This window comes from Nelumbo nucifera, chromosome 2 (assembly GCF_055504915.1).
Source record: "Nelumbo nucifera cultivar China Antique chromosome 2, China Antique-T2T, whole genome shotgun sequence".
In the NCBI taxonomy this organism is placed as follows: Eukaryota; Viridiplantae; Streptophyta; class Magnoliopsida; order Proteales; family Nelumbonaceae; genus Nelumbo; species Nelumbo nucifera.
Genome location: NC_142650.1, coordinates 105,887,832 through 105,904,092, shown reverse-complemented (window position 1 = coordinate 105,904,092; position 16,261 = coordinate 105,887,832). Strand labels below are relative to the sequence as shown.

The following is a 16,261-nucleotide window of genomic DNA, read 5'->3' as shown; positions in this document are numbered from 1 at the left end:
GACTTCGTCTATAAAGGGTATTAGAAGACCAAACCGGTACCTTACCGGTACCTTACAAAAGTTAGTTACGATTAGCCAAGATAAGTTACAAGCTTTCTTTTTTCTTCTTCCAAAAGTTAGTTACGATTAGTCAAGATTAGCTACAAGTTTTCTTTTTTCTTCTTCCTTTTTTTTTGTTGTATATAAACCCCTTCTGTATTATTCTTCAAATCAATAAAGAGCATTATCTCTCTGCAAATTCTAATATGGTATGAGAGCGTTCCTTAGCTTCTACTATATCTTTTTCCGGTGTCGCCATTGTTACAGACACGTTCAAGGATATTTGATTTTGTTTCTTAGAGCTTGTTGCTGTTCGGCACCAGCAGACTCCTCTTTTCTTTTCTTTCTCCTGCATGGCTCTCTATCATCTTGCTTGATTTTGATTCTTTCTTTGATCAGTTTTGGCGCCTTATTGTGCCTGTTGTTCATTCTTTTGATTTTCTTGGTGCCTGATGTGCGATGTTTTCTTGAAATTTTATTTTTCCATGATTGACTATATACAATGTTGATATTCTTTACAATAAGAAACAAAATGATGAATCCTCGAGAAATTAATGGTTTCTTGGAATTCTAGACATTAATTCACTTAATTTATATATATTTGAGTTAATTATAATTGTTTCTGATATTGTGATTCTTCCCGCGGTAATGCAAGTTCCGAATTACTATACTCTTTTTTCGTGCTCTATTTTGGAGTAAGCTATATTAAGAACTCCTTTGACTTTCTTTTTTTCCTGTATTTCTGAATGCAAGTGTATTTTCTGAGCACTTGTGCCTTTTTCTTTTGACAGCCATTATTTATTAAGAGATCCTAATCTACTAAAAGTTAATGTCTGGTATAACATTTTAAATTGGAGATAGTTGCAAAAAGTTAGATTCTGTTCCCGAAATTTCCTGGTTTTGCCACCATTACCTTTCGATGCGAAGAATATAATTCTCTGCTTTCTTTTGGTTGGATTTCATGTTGTTTACGTACAACTTCACTTGAGAAGTATGTTTCATCTATATGGATCATATTCTTGTTGATCTTGGGTGCGTAGCAGGTCCCTCTAGATCAAGATTTATTTGGACAATCTCAGCAAGGCTTTCTTGGCGTTGCTTGTTTTGATTATCGACACCCCTTCGATTTTCCACTTGCATACATCGGTGGAAGCTCTTGGACAGAATTTTCTTTTCTTAGAAAATTTTCCTTTGGTCTTCTGCCTGCATACATCGATTTCACAAAAATTAGTTCAATTTGATCAAGCTTTTCTGCTAAAGTCAACATGGCAAACAACAAGATTCTTCCTATTAATGATAATAAGTCTCATCAAACACACTAGATTCTTGATAGTGGTGCCACTGATTATATAACCAATAGATTATCCAATTTTTCAATCTATGCACCTATCATAAATACACATGTAGTTTTACCCAATTTTGTACTGTTATATTCTCTTGCAATTTTGTACTTCATAATGTTCTTTATATACCTCATTTTTCTTTCAATCTTATATCTACTAGCAAGTTTATTGATTCATATCCTTATTGTCTCATTTTTCAACACAATCTTTGTATCCTCCAGGATCATTAATGCTGGAAGATGATTGGACTAGCTAAAAAGGTTAATGGCCTCTACAGGCTTGTCCTACCTTCTGTTTTTTGTAATTCTTCCATTACTTGTAATTCTGTTTCTATTCCCTTTTGTAATAAGCTTAATGCCACTGATATAAGGCATTTTAGAATGGGGCATTTGTCCAATACTCGATTGAAACTTTTGAGAGAATTTGATCATTCTATATCACTACCATCTTCAGATTACTGCTCTATATGTCACTATGCCAAACAAAGAAAGCTTTCATTCCCCATCAGTCAATATACTTCTGCAAACTATTTTGATTTGATTCACATTGATACATGGGGTCCTTTTTCTGCTCCTTCATTTTATGGACATAAATATTTCTTGACAATAGTTGATGATAAGAGTAGATATACATGGATATACCTTATGAAAACTAAATCTAAAGCTAGACAATATATTCAAAACTTTTGTTTTTTTTATTGAAATTCAATTTTCTGCAAAAATAAAATGTATTAGATCTGATAATGCTTTAGAATTTAACATGCCTGATTTTTATGCTTCAAGAGGTATTGTTCATCAAACTACATGTGTATATACTCCTCAACAAAACTCTATTGTTGAGAGAAAACACCAACATATTTTGAATGTTGCTAGAGCTCTCAGGTTTCAATCACAACTTCCCCTTTCCTTCTGGTTTACTGTATTTCTCATGCAGTCTATCTAATAAATAGAACTCCTTCCCCAATCATTTCAAACAAAATTCCATTTCAGCTTCTTTATCATACTGCTCCTTCATTTGATCATTTGAAAGTTTTTGGATGCCTTTGCTTTGCTTCTACGCTTGATACAGATTGAAGTAAGTTTGATACTAGAATTGATCCTTGTGTATTTCTGGGCTATCCTTCTGCTATTAAAGGTTTTCGTTTGTATAATTTCAAAACTAAGAAGGTTATTGTCTCAAGAGATGTTCATTTCCATGAACACTCGTTTCCTTTTAACTCTAATTCTTTTTCAACAGATAATTCAGACTTTGTTCTACCCACAGAATATGCAGTTCCTTTAGCAGAACCCTCTCCACTTTCATTTACATCTTCACCTACTAACTTTCCCCACATCACAACTTTGCCTCTCATTAATCAGTCACCACCACTTACCACTTCAGATAATACCATTATTGATTCATCCCCTTCTATTAATATTTCACCAGATCCCATACAATGTACACATCCTGAAACTTAGAAGATCATCTTGACCTCATACACTTCCTTCATATCTTGACCAATATCATTGTCAAATACCAAATCTTAAAGCCAATTCTATTTTCAAAACCTCCAACCCTCACCCCATATCTTCTACCTATTTCACTCAAAAATTATCTTCATTTCATATGATCTTTACTACTCAAATCTCTCAAACCAAAGATCCTAGAACCTATAATGAGGCTATAAAATCACAATGCTGGAAGGATGCAATGGCGCTTGAAATCAAAACATTAGAGCAAAATAATACTTGGGTTTTAACCGATTTACCTACAGGAAAATGTCTTATAGGGTGCAAATGGGTTTTCAAAACCAAGTATCATGCAGATGGCAGCATTGAAAGATACAAGGCAAGATTAGTTGCCAAGGGCTATACTCAACAGAATGGCATTGATTATCTTGATACTTTTTCTCCAGTTGCAAAAATAACAACTATTAGATCTTTACTTGCTATTGCAGCTATTAAAAATTGGCATTTGCATCGACTAGATATTAACAATGCCTTTTTACATGGTGACTTGCATGAAGAAATTTACATGACCCTTCCCCTAGGTTTTGAAACATCTGATCCTTCAAAAGTGTGCAGATTAACTAAGTCACTCTATGGTCTCAAGCAGGCAAGTAGACAATGGAATCAAAAACTCACTAATGCCTTGTTGTCTCAAGGATTCATTCAGGCAGTTTCTGATACTTCTCTGTTCACAAAACAAGCTGGTTCTTTTTTTTTAGCCTTGCTAATTTATGTTGATGATGTCATTTTGGCAAGTGACAACATTGATTTGATAAATGAAGTCAAAGAATTCTTACATGATACCTTTAAAATTAAAGATCTCGGCCAACTCAAGTTCTTTCTTGGCTTAGAAGTTGCCAGATCCACGGCTGGCATCAATCTCAGCCAAAGGAAGTATGTGATTGATCTCTTGGAGGAAACAGGTTTTATAAACAGCAAGCCAGTAGCTACTCCTATGATTACCTCTCAAAGACATGATAAAGATGTTGGTACTCCTTTACCAGATGTTACTTCCTATAAAAAATTGGTTGGCAAATTAATTTATTTATGTAACACAAGACCAGACATTTGTTTTGTTGTCCAACATCTTTCTCAATTTCTAGACTGCCCTACAGATCTTCATATGCAAGCCGCACATAGAATTCTTCGATATTTAAAAGCTAGTCCTGGCTAAGGTGTGTTCTTCTCTGCTTCATCATCTCTACAGTTGAAAGCCTTCTCAGATTCAGATTGGGCTTCATGCCCTGATACCAGGAGATCTATCACTGGCCACTGTGTTTTTTTGGGAGATAGTCTAATATCTTGGAAATCCAATAAGCAACAAACTGTTTCCAAATCTTCCTCTGAAGCTGAGTATCATGCCCTTGCTGTTGTTATATGTGAAGTTCAATGGCTTACTTATTTATTGAAAGACTTGCAGATTCCAAAAGTTGCCCCTGCTCTTGTGTTTTGTGACAATCGATCAGCTCTTCACATTGCTCATAATCCAGTTTTTCATGAGCGTACAAAACATATTGACATAGATTGCCACATTGTAAGGGAAAAATTGCAAGTTGGTCTGATTCACCTGATGCCAATAGCTTCTGAATACCAATTAACTGACTGCTTCACTAAGCCCTTGCCACCTCACTCATTTAATAGTTCAGTCTGCAAGCTGGGCATTCAAAATTTGTATGCTCCAGCTTGAGGGGGGCTATTAGAAGACCAAACCGGTACCTTACAAAAGTTAGTTACGATTAGCCAAGATTAATTACAAGTTTTCTTTTTCTTCTTCCTTTTTTTTTCGTTGTATATAAACCCCTTCTGTATTACTCTTCAAATCAATAAAGAGCATTATCTCTCTCTACAAATTCTAATAAAGGGAACCAACAACTTAGCTTTATGCACAATGGGAGGGAGCTCAAAGGAAAGGAGTCGTAATTAAAAAGCAAGAGAAGCCATGGCATCTTCTAGTCACATTGGAGCAGTAGTAGCGAATACAAAGGAGAAGTTTGTCACAGTTAATGCAGTTGTCACCGTTAAAGAAACAACTGGTTTGTTGTCCAACCTGGGTCTGGGCAAAGTGGCATTCACCATCAACTATTTTCTGGATGAAAATCTTCTTCTGGAGCTTGTGAGCGCGGAGCTCGATCCAAGTAAGTAATAACAAAAAATAAATGAGAATTATTTCTGCACCAAACCTTAGCATTCTGCTTTGGAGGTTTATCAGCCATAAATGCATTAGCTTCCCAAAACGAAAAAGCTAATTACAGAAGTCAAAATATCATTTAAAATGGAAAGCTGAGTCAAGTCTATCAGATCTCACTAATCCAGTTTCCAGAAAAACTTTCTGGTTTCTGGGTTTCTGCATTCGTAGTGTTTCCACCAGTTGTAGTAGTAAAGGGTGGCCTTAATTAGCACACTGGTTTCTGGGTTTCAATCAAAGGGCATTAAGTTCTTGCTAACAGTTGTTTGTTTTGGTTATGTATTATGTTTTGATGATGAAGAGACGGTATTGGAGAAGAAAACAGTGAGAGGGCATGTAGACTGGGTAAGCCAAGATGGGGAGGATGTCAAGTACCAAGGCAAATTCGACGTTCCTACGAGTTTTGGCGATGTAGGAGCAGTTCTTGTGCAGAATGAATTTGGTAAAGAGATTTTCCTGAAGGACGTTGTTCTTGGTGGCATTTCTCAGGCTCCTGTTCATATTGTCTGCAACTCTTGGATATGAAGGACCTTAGATGTAATGCAGCTGTGCATCGGAAAAAACTTTCAAGTACGGAGATGTTTTCAATGAATGGTTGAAACTTAAAGGGCAATGGGCAATGAAGACGGTTTTTGAGGATCAAATCTGAAAAACAATTACTATACTACATCATTGTGATATTGCAAGTTGACCCGTTGAGCCCAGACTGGGTCAACTCATATACAAGCAATTTTTTTTTGTTAAGCTCAATTTGGAAGGAGTACAAACACAAATATGCCCAGACGGCGTTTGTTAAGCTCAACTGTATATATTTGTATTTTTACTCCTTCCAAACTGAGCCTTAAAAATAATATAACAGGGTTGGGGTTAGAGTTTTTAGCCTCGGGATGGGCTTAGAGCTTGGAAAATGGGATCTGATCCAAGTCTAATTGAGATTGGGTTTTGCCCATTATGGGATCGAGCCTCAAATTTGATGACAAAGAGCCCAAGACTTAAGGTTCGGCCTTGAATTAGCCATAAACTCGACCATATTAAAGGATGATCAAAGATTTCATTAGTCTTCCAGTCCAATGAGCCAGCTGATTTTAGTTTGATTTGGTTCACTGTTTGAACCGAACCACTAACTGACATGGTGTTTGAAAGTATGGGTGATTTTTGGGACCAATTTTCAAGAAAAAACACCCGTGCTTCCAGGACCCATTTTTCACAAAAAAAATACTTCTGCCATGTAGGCAGTGAGTAATATTATGCTGTTTGGTAAGGTGACTTTCATAACTGTTTTTCATACATGTGCTGACAGGTAAGCACCACATAGAATACACATCAATCAACCATTGGGATCTCAATTTTCATACATGTGCTGACAGGTAAGCACCACATAGAATACACATCAATCAACCATTGGGATCTCAATTTTCGAAGCATGTCTGATTTTTTAATAATCCGCTGAACCAAAGAATGAAATACATGGGCATTTATTGAAATGCCTATTGAATCCAACGTGGCACCATTTTTTTGAAAAACGATCTCGATTCCAAACATCCCCTGAATTGGTCCAGTCTTAGTAGGATGAATTGAAAAGGAGTGTTTAATCAGTTTTTCATATTCTCACATTTTTTCAAATTGTTAAACACTTTGTAATTTTGGTTCTTTTTGTGTCATCCAGTCCTACTTGCCATCACAGACACCAAGTGGCTTGAAGACACTAAGACAGAAGGAACTCGAGAGCCTACGTGGCAATGGAAAGGGAGAACGAAAGACTTTCGACAGGATATACGATTATGACACGTATAATGATCTTGGGGATCCAGACAGGGACGATGACTTTGGCACGACCCATCCTAGGTGGCAAGAAGCATCCATATCCTAGGCGTTGCAGAACTGACCGTGAAAAGATCAAGAAAGGTATATGAATTATGGCTTTACCATTCAACGTTACACGGTCCAATTCCATAGATCTTAAAACCCAAAATGGGCTCCAACCCAATATGATCCACCAGTCCAGTCCAGCCTTATTTCTTTTCGACGCAAATCAATCAACTTATATAACAAATTTGTTGAGCTTATTTAGCCGAAAAGAAAGGTTTATTGGGCCTTCATTTTCAGGCTCTGAGAGACTGAGAAGACTGAGATGGGCCTTCATTTTCAGTTTCAGAGTTTTAGTATCTAGGACCAGCCAGGCACAATTGATTGTCCCATCAAGGATTTGCCTACTCCAGGCTTAGTAGGAGTGATCATTTCTCCCTAAATCAAAAATTTTCTGGCTTGGGTAATTAAGGTTTTTAAAACCGAATAGTACAATAAACCGTTCAGGGTCTGGTTTTTAGGTCAAACGGTCCGATCATTTAAATTGAATGGATGGCCCATTCTGACAAAAAATGTAAAAAAATAAAAAGCAGTCAAAAATCATTGTCCGGGTCAATGGTTCAAACAATTCGACCGCCCGGATCAGCGGTTTGTTGACCAAATCTATAGTTTTTGGCCAAAAAATGGTTCTGGGTGAAATGGAACCAGTCAGGTTTCCGCTTTTTCTGGTCTGACCATCCAGTCCGGTCCAGTTTTGAAAACATTGTTGTCAACAAATTCCTTGGTTGCAATGCAAATTTATGGTAGTGCAATTGATTTCAATGCAAATTATGGTTTATCTTTATTTTGAATTTTACCTTGTTTTATTTAATTGCAGTACAAATGAAGTAAAATAAGACCTGAAACAGAATAAAGTAAAACTTAAATCAAAATTAAACCAGAATTTATATTATTTTCATTTACACTCCCAAGCATTTGTACTAGTGCAAATAAAACTGCACTGCAACCACAGAACATAACCAAAAGTTCAAAACCTGATGCAATTATCTCAAATTTGGATGACCCATTTACATAATCAGATTGGATGCGGATTTAAGTCTATATCCTATCCGATTAAAACCCAAGTCCAATTACTTTATGATATATATTGATTTAATATATAAAATTCATATAATTATATAAATATAAAAATATGTAATTATATATTATAAATTCAATATTTCATATTTATATTAGCTTATTTTATATTTTTAATTTCTTTCTTTATTTAAAAAATAAAATGTTGACCAAGTCCAATTTCTTTCTTTATGTTATCCCCAAATCTGAATGGATTCAAATTTCAGTTTTCATTGATTAGACCGGATTTGAATGTTGCCTAATCTGACCTCAATACTTCAAGTCTTCAAGCGCCTCGTCCAAGCCTGCAATATATATTATATGTATTCTATATTTAGTGTGTATGTGTGTATTAGTATTTTATTTTATATTATAATGTTTTAAAAAATGACTCAAAATCAGAACTGTTTTGGTCACTAGTTTCTGGGTCGATAGTTCAATCTTTTGGTCCAAATGGATGGTCCGTTCTGATAAAATATATGAAATAAATAATTAAAATTTAAAAATGGACATAAACCGTTGAGCGGGTCAATGATTCGATCGCCTGAATCAATGATTTGTTGAACAATTAAACGGTTTTTGACCAGGGACTGGATTTGGGATAAAACAGAACTGATTGCCTGGATGATTCCCGGGACGAATGGTTATATGCATATTGTGTATTATACAAAATGGGTTGAGGATAGGTTACCTCTATTGTGTAGTCCTTCAAAAGAAATAAAAGAAAAAAACATCCTCTTAATTTGATTGATCATTGATTATAAATTATGGAAATAGAGGTAAAGAATTGGGATGAAGAGTATAAGAGGATAAAATGTGCATTGAGCATTGATGTTGCAGATCCATTGTCGGAGAAAAGGAGTAGCAACAGCTACTATGTACAAAGAGACGAGGTATTCTCCCAAGTGAAGCAACAGGAATTTACTGGTGCAACGGTCTCATCAGCACTGAATGGATTGCTCCCTTTGATCAGAGAAGCCCTTGTTGACACCAACCTTCACTTCCCTACCTTCAAGGCCATCGGCAACTTATTCGACAAAGGGATGCCCATTCCTTTACAAGAAAATCAAGGGTTATCACAAGCTGTGATATCACAGGTAACCAACACTGTGACGAAATTTAAGGATGACCTCTTACGCTTTGATCCCCCTGAGTTGCTAAATAGTAAGCCTCTTTCTCTCTCTCTCACAGTCTCATGCATTTTCTGCTTTGCAGGGGACAATTTTTCTTGGTCCAGGGACGAAGAATTTGCTTTGCTCGTCAAACTCTTGCTAGCACCAACCCCCTTAGTATTAAGTTGGTCACGGTATGATATACACCAACCCCTTTGGACAAATCATAAGTTCCCACGTAAAATCACTTTAAGGCATCTTAATTTGCCACGTGACTAGGTTAAATCCAGAACTCTGGCCTGGCTTGGCCTAGCTTAGCTTGGCTTGCTTTAAGACGGAACAAATGTCCTAGCCAAGGTTATACCCTTTAGCTAGGGTTAGACCTGTTCAAATCAAAATCAATTTGGATTAATAAAAAGATCAATAAGACATATTGAAGAGTGAACTTGACCCTAGCTAGATGATTAGCCTTTATAATCTCCTGTTACTAGGATTTGGATCCAAATATTGTATCAAAATAGTAGACTTAAATAAAATTGTGCAGATTGGCCATTGAAGAGTGAACTTGACCCGAAGAGCTATGGTCCACCTGAATCCGCAATCACAACTGTACTTGTGGAGAGAGAGATCAAGGGAGTCATGATGATTGATGAGGTAACACCTCTAAATATATATGATGTACATTATTAATGGAATACTAATATGAAGAGAACGGACAAAACAACTAATTACTTACATACTTTGTGACTCTCTATATGCTTGTAGGCTTTGCAGCAGAAGAAACTTTTCATACTAGATTATCACGACCTACTCCTGCCTTATGTGAACAAAGTCAGAGAGATAGAAGGGACGACTCTCTATGGGTCACGCACTTTATTCTTTCTTACCCATGAAAATATATTAAGACCCATAGCGATTGAGCTCACTCGGCCACCCACCAATGACAAACCTCAGTGGAAGCAAGTGTTTACGCCAAATGGGGATGCCACCAATTCTTGGCTCTGGAGACTAGCTAAAGTGCATGTATTAGCCCATGATTCTGGTTATTACGAACTTGTCAGCCATTGGTAAGTCAGATTGAAATCTTCCTCTAAGAGCAGAAGAATTAAATTAATACTCAACTTCATGATCATCACTGAAAATGAACATATATAAGCCCAATTTTAATTGCATTAAACTCTAAAATGATAGAAGAACTAATGCTCAACTTCTGTTACTTTTCTATCTTTTGTAGTTTAAGGACACATTGTTGTATGGAGCCTTACATAATCGCATCGAATCGGCAGCTGAGTGCAATGGAGCTTGGCTCCGTTATGTATGACAAGTTTTGGCAATTCGACAAGCAAGGTCTTCCAGCAGACGTAATTAGCAGGTAAACTGAAAATGATATCAGGTTATGTTTAATCTCCATTGAGAATGGAGTGATATTTTTTACTCTAAAATCTTATACTATATATTAATGTAAGCATAGAGATAATTCTAACTGATGAACCAACTTCACCAATTACCAGGGGAATGGCAATAGAGGACCCAACAGCCAAACATGGTCTGAAGCTAACGGTTGAGGACTACCCATTTACAAGTGATGGCCTCCTACTGTGGACAGCCATAAAACAATGGGTTAGTGACTATGTCAACCACTACTACCAGGATCCTAACCTCATTGAATCAGATCAAGAGCTCCAGGCGTGGTGGACAGAGGTCAGAGTCAAAGGCCATGAAGACAAGAAGGATGAGCCATGGTAGCCTGTCCTCAAAACTCAAAATGATCTTATTGAGATATTGACAACAATCATCTGGGTTGCTTCTGCTCATCATGCCGCTGTCAAATTCGGCCAATTTGCATATGGAGGCTACTTCCCTAATCGACAAACAATTTCTAGGACTAATATGCCTACTGAGGACCCTACAGAACAAGAGTTGCAGCAATTCTTGGCAAAGCCTGAGCTCGCACTCATGCATTGCTATCCTTCACAAATTCAAGCGCCGCTGGTGATGATTGTCCTTGCCATACTATCGACTCATTCATCGGATGAGGAATATCTTGGAACTCAAAAAGAGCTTTCATGGATAGAGGATCCAGTGGTAAAGAAGGCATATGAGCAGTTCAATAAGAATTTGAAGGATGCCGAAGGAATTATTGATGCTAGAAATAAAGATATCAACCTGAAGAACAGAACAGGACCTGGTGTTGTGCCATATCAACTTTTGAAGCCATTCTCTAAGCAAGGGTTGACAGGAATGGGAGTTCCCAATAGCATTTCCATTTAGTTTAATTTAGTTTTCTTTTTATTATTTCATATTGTCATAAACTCGTAACAAGCATACCAATCTTAATTGGCTTCAATAATCCAGTAATTAGACCAAATAAACAGATTTTGGTCTCTAGTTCCAGCATAGCCAATTGAATCATCATGATTTTGGGGCACCCACCTAGGATCATTATTTGGTGCAAAACAGTAAAATCTTAGGCTACAAATATGAGAACATAGGGCACCCACCTAAGGGATCCGCCTAGGGCCATTCCAACTGTAGTGCAGTCCTTCATGTGCTTGTGACATACTAATGGCTGAATTGCAGCAATACCTGGTTTACATGGCCCATATTTCCCCCATGAGATGCCATGAGAACATCACTGTTCTCAGAAGATATATAATCAAATAGCAGCAAGAATAGAGACCCTATCTACAAATGGCTCCAATTTATCCAACAAGGCATGGTCATTCTTGTTGAAGAAATAAAGGAAATTCCTTGATTAAATGTAGCAATGCTTCTTCGGGCCAAAGGGTGGCCCTCCTACCCAATATATCCTGGTATCCTTGGAGCTCCAAGTGCTTTAAGTAGCCTAAAACATGCAAGGAAGAGTGGATTAAGTTTATATAATGGAAGAGAGGTTTTCAATTAGTACCTCTTAACTTCTGAGGCCATGTTTGGGAGTGTTTATGTTAAAAATAAGTATTTATTCAAATAAGCACTTGTTTGCATTTGGAACTCAACTTTTTAAGTGTTTATTTAAAAAAAAAAAAACACTTATTTCATATTAGGCATTTGATAGTCTTTTTCATCAATAATCAATTAAATAAGCATTTGTGACTATTTTGTCCTTCATTTTCTTTCAAGTTTTCAAAACACTCTTATGAAAATATTTTTATTAAATTTTTATAAAAATATTTTTATGAAATTACTTTTATGAAAGCACTTTACAAAATAATTTATAAAAAGTACTTTTACACGAAAGCACTTTTATAAAAATGCTTTTATGAAAGTGCTTTTGATAAAAGTACTTTTATAAAATTCAACTAGTGATGGTTTATAAGTGGTATTCTAAAATTCAACTAGGGATAATTTTGGAAGAAAATAACTGAATAGATGCGTATTGTATAAACACTTGAAAAAAACTGGAAATTTGGGATTAGAAAATAAGCCCTTATTTTTTAAATAAGCACTTATTTCGGATTTATTTCCCAAACACCAATAAGTGCTTAATGGTGTGGTCACAGCCCAAATAAACATTTATTTTTAAGCACTCCCAAACATGGCCTAAAGCATCCAAGGGATAGAGCCTAGCAAGCTTGTGATCATGGTAAGTCATGTTTGACCTTCCTATGTCAATGGACCGATTTTGGGTTGGACCCCTCTAGGAATGATTGGATGGACCAATAAGACATATCAAATTGGGCCAGTCCAGACTTAATGTCCAAAGTATATATTGGATTGGATTGGACCTGCTCTATCTATAATGGACTTATATTGGATTGGGTCAGATTGAACCAATACCCAGTCTATTGATAGAAGATAATACAAGAATACAATTGTCAATGGATCAGGTCTGGATTGATACAAATCTAAATAAAAACCAATTTGAATAGATTGGACAGTTCAGATATTGAATTGGGCCAGTCCAAAATGGTCCAAAACATTCATTGGATTAGATCGGACTTGATCCATTTGTACTGGACTCATATTGGGCCAAATCCGGTCCAATTGGCACCCCTACCTATGATATGAGGAGATCCAACCTTAACTTTCTCTCATAGTTAATGATCTCATCATACTCAAGGTCTCAGCCCAGAAAGACAACCAGTCTTCATCCAAACATCTTTCTCCAAGCTTAGATGAAGTGCAAGTTATGACCCCTTTGGCTTGCATCCTCTCTGCTATCTTGTCACCATTATCCAGAATGCATGAAAATCCACCTACTGCTGTATACAAATAAAACCAGACTCAGCTTTATTAGAACTTTTTAACTTAAGAAATTCATCTATGCTCCCTTTGGGTAGATTATAAATACAAATATGTTCAATGCAAATACAAAAGGATTCTATGTGTAGGAACTGTGCGTATTTATTTTTGCACTGAACATATTTGTATTTGCACTCTTCCCAAATGAAGCCTAAACCATAGTTGGCGTCAGAAGGAAGATCCTTAGAGAGCCTTGAGTCCAAACCTCCTAAGAGCAAAACTGGTTATTCCTTGTTCAGCTGCAAAGAAAAAGAAATATGCATCGTCATTCTCCCCTATCACATTGGGGCCTAGAAGAAACAATTTTCACCAGAAAGAGGAAGACAAGGGAAGAACTTCTTAGCTAATAAAACAAAGTTGACAAGATTGGAAGAAATCAGCCAACCAAAAAGCATGGAGATAGGCATTAATTTGACCACAAGACCATCGAATTGTTAGAGGATGTCTTTTCATTTGTCTCATGTACAGAGTACAAGGTTGAAACCTGCCAGCTAGGGTTGTAATAAATCCAACAAGATTTGAATACTTTGGATTCAAATTAATCGATTTAGACCGAATTCAGATTTAATACAACTCTACTTTAATCATCTATTTACATTAGTCTTCTCTTTGGTACTTAACTTTTACTTTAGTTTCCTCTCATAAAGATCAATCAAATGCAAATTTTCTTTTCAATATTAGAATTTTAGATTAATTCATTTAATAGTTTAATTAATTAGCATCTTCATGTTTTGTTTTTTAAATTTCAATAATTGATAAGGAACGGATCAATCCTAAGTTCCTAACCCAAATGTTTAGGATCAGGGCCTAGCCTTCATTGACCTTATCGAAATCTTGACCTGACCTAGAATTAACCCGAAAATTCCTCAACCCAATCTGATTGCCAGGTCTAGGGTTGACAGGTTGGGGCAATTTTTTGCCGTTATAATATAATCAAATCAAATCCAAATTAATATGTCATCCAAATCCAAAATAATTAGAAACCAAACCACCCTGTAGGGTCTGTAATTTTAGTCTCATAACTGAATCAATCAGCTCATGGGCAATCCATGGACCCAATTACAATTGTATATATGACTCGGTTGTGGGTTCGGGTCTGAGTCGATTACTGGTTCCAAAACCAATAATCATAAGGACAATTTATCAAGAACTGGAACCGGCCCATCAACACTGGATCCTGGAACCAGAACCAACCCAACTGGCTCGAGTCCATCAGGTTGGACCCGACACATTAACCTTCCCAACCCCAATGCAGCTATGGACTTTGGGGGCAGTATGGATTTGCAAATTATTTTCCAAACAGGTCCACTATTGCCAGGAGGCCCAAGACTAACATACTATTGGATTGGACCTAATGTGTTTGCAATGGATTTATACTTTGGACCAGTCCAAAATCGTTCAAAAGTATTCATCTGATTGGGATTGGACCTGATCTGTCGGTAATGGACTCATATTGGACCGGATTTCGTCAAATTGAACCCAAATCCGATCCATTTGACACCCCAAGGAGGCAAAGACCAATTAGAGTGAAAATTCAGAAGCTTCTTGAGCAAACCAAAAATGTTCCGTTGCCGGGAATTCAGAAGCTTCTTGAGCAAACCAAAAATGTTCCGTTGCCGGGACTCGAACCCGGGTCTCTCGGGTGAGAGCCGAGTATCCTAACCAACTAGACTACAACGGATCAATGCAAGATCCATGATAAGAATATTCTCAATATGTCTGTTATAGGAGCAATTCCACACGACTGTACCAATGGAAGAGTTTTCGTGAAGAACAATTTAACAATACAGCTACAAGGTTTTGAGTAATAATCCAGCGTAAATACATACAAAATACAAGATTTTGCACTCTATAAATTTCTATTTCTACACCTTCCAAACTGAGCCAGGGAAAATAGAACGAACTTGAAGGTATTAAAAATACAAGTCATGGTGCTGGTGAAAACATACTGCTTAGGCATCAAAATGTTACGGTTACCAATGGATATTGCATTTGAGAAATAAGCCTTTTTGGATCAGACTTCAGAAATGGGCACGCAAATTCAAAATTGCTTTCCCTCCAATACAAAAATTACCTCTAAATTTTGCAAATAAATCAGAGGCATAGTTTTAAGTTGCGTGTCTAAACTAACTTATAAACCCAGTAGCTTCTTTGATCATCTGCATATGTATGTATCTATAGCACTTAGAAGAAATATTTGGGAGGTATTTCCCTGAGTGCTTGAAAGGGCTAAGAATCCATGTTGAAATCAGTCGAATTAAAACATTTTACGCAAGCTGCATTTCTGTAATTCGTTGGGACAACTTTTGATTGGAATCAGGTGGTTCAAATTAAATCAAAAGATGGATTACCGGCAATCACTCAGTGTCACAGTCTCACAGACGTCCACTCTCTTAAATTTAGGAAAGCTTTTTCGCTTGATTGAATTAAGATCACCCTCTCCATAATTTCCTGTCATCGCATATTATGTTATTCATCTTCATCTTATGTTAAACCCAACAGATCAAATCTGCATGTTAGTTTGGGCAGCCCAGTGCATAATGCTCCCGCCAATACAAGATTGGGGAGGGACAGATGTATGCAGCCTTATCCTTGTACATAAAGATATGCATGTATGTTCTTCAATGAAATGCCTTCTGTTGATTAATTGATATTCAAACATCAAATTTGTATGGTTTTTAAAACCGGATTAGACTAAACGGTTGGACCAAAAAAACCAGGAACTGATCAGGTGATCGGTTCGGTTTTATCCCAAACCATTATTTTGTCAAAAAAATGTTGATTTGGTCAGTAAACCGCTGACCTAGGTGATCGCACTGTTTGAACCGTTTAGCGGTTTTGATTGTTATTGTTTTTTTTCTTAAGTTTTTTGCCGGAATGGACCGTCTGTTCAGTTCGAATGATCAGACCGTTCGACCCAGGAACCGGATC

General features: G+C 36.7%; 1 non-coding gene and 1 pseudogene across 2 annotated transcripts; one reads left to right on the top strand and one right to left on the bottom strand.

Annotated features, from left to right (window-relative positions):
* The first annotated feature begins 6,793 nt into the window (after nt 1-6,793).
* LOC104603593 (linoleate 13S-lipoxygenase 2-1, chloroplastic-like) lies at nt 6,794-11,602 on the top strand (annotated as a pseudogene). Its single transcript, XR_016082458.1, has 6 exons — nt 6,794-6,959; nt 8,754-9,140; nt 9,633-9,742; nt 9,854-10,155; nt 10,323-10,460; nt 10,600-11,602. The product of XR_016082458.1 is annotated as a linoleate 13S-lipoxygenase 2-1, chloroplastic-like (transcript).
* A 3,336-nt stretch (nt 11,603-14,938) lies between these two features.
* TRNAE-CUC (transfer RNA glutamic acid (anticodon CUC)) lies at nt 14,939-15,011 on the bottom strand. Its single transcript has one exon. It is a non-coding gene; the product is annotated as a tRNA-Glu (tRNA).
* Nucleotides 15,012-16,261: the final 1,250 nt, after the last annotated feature.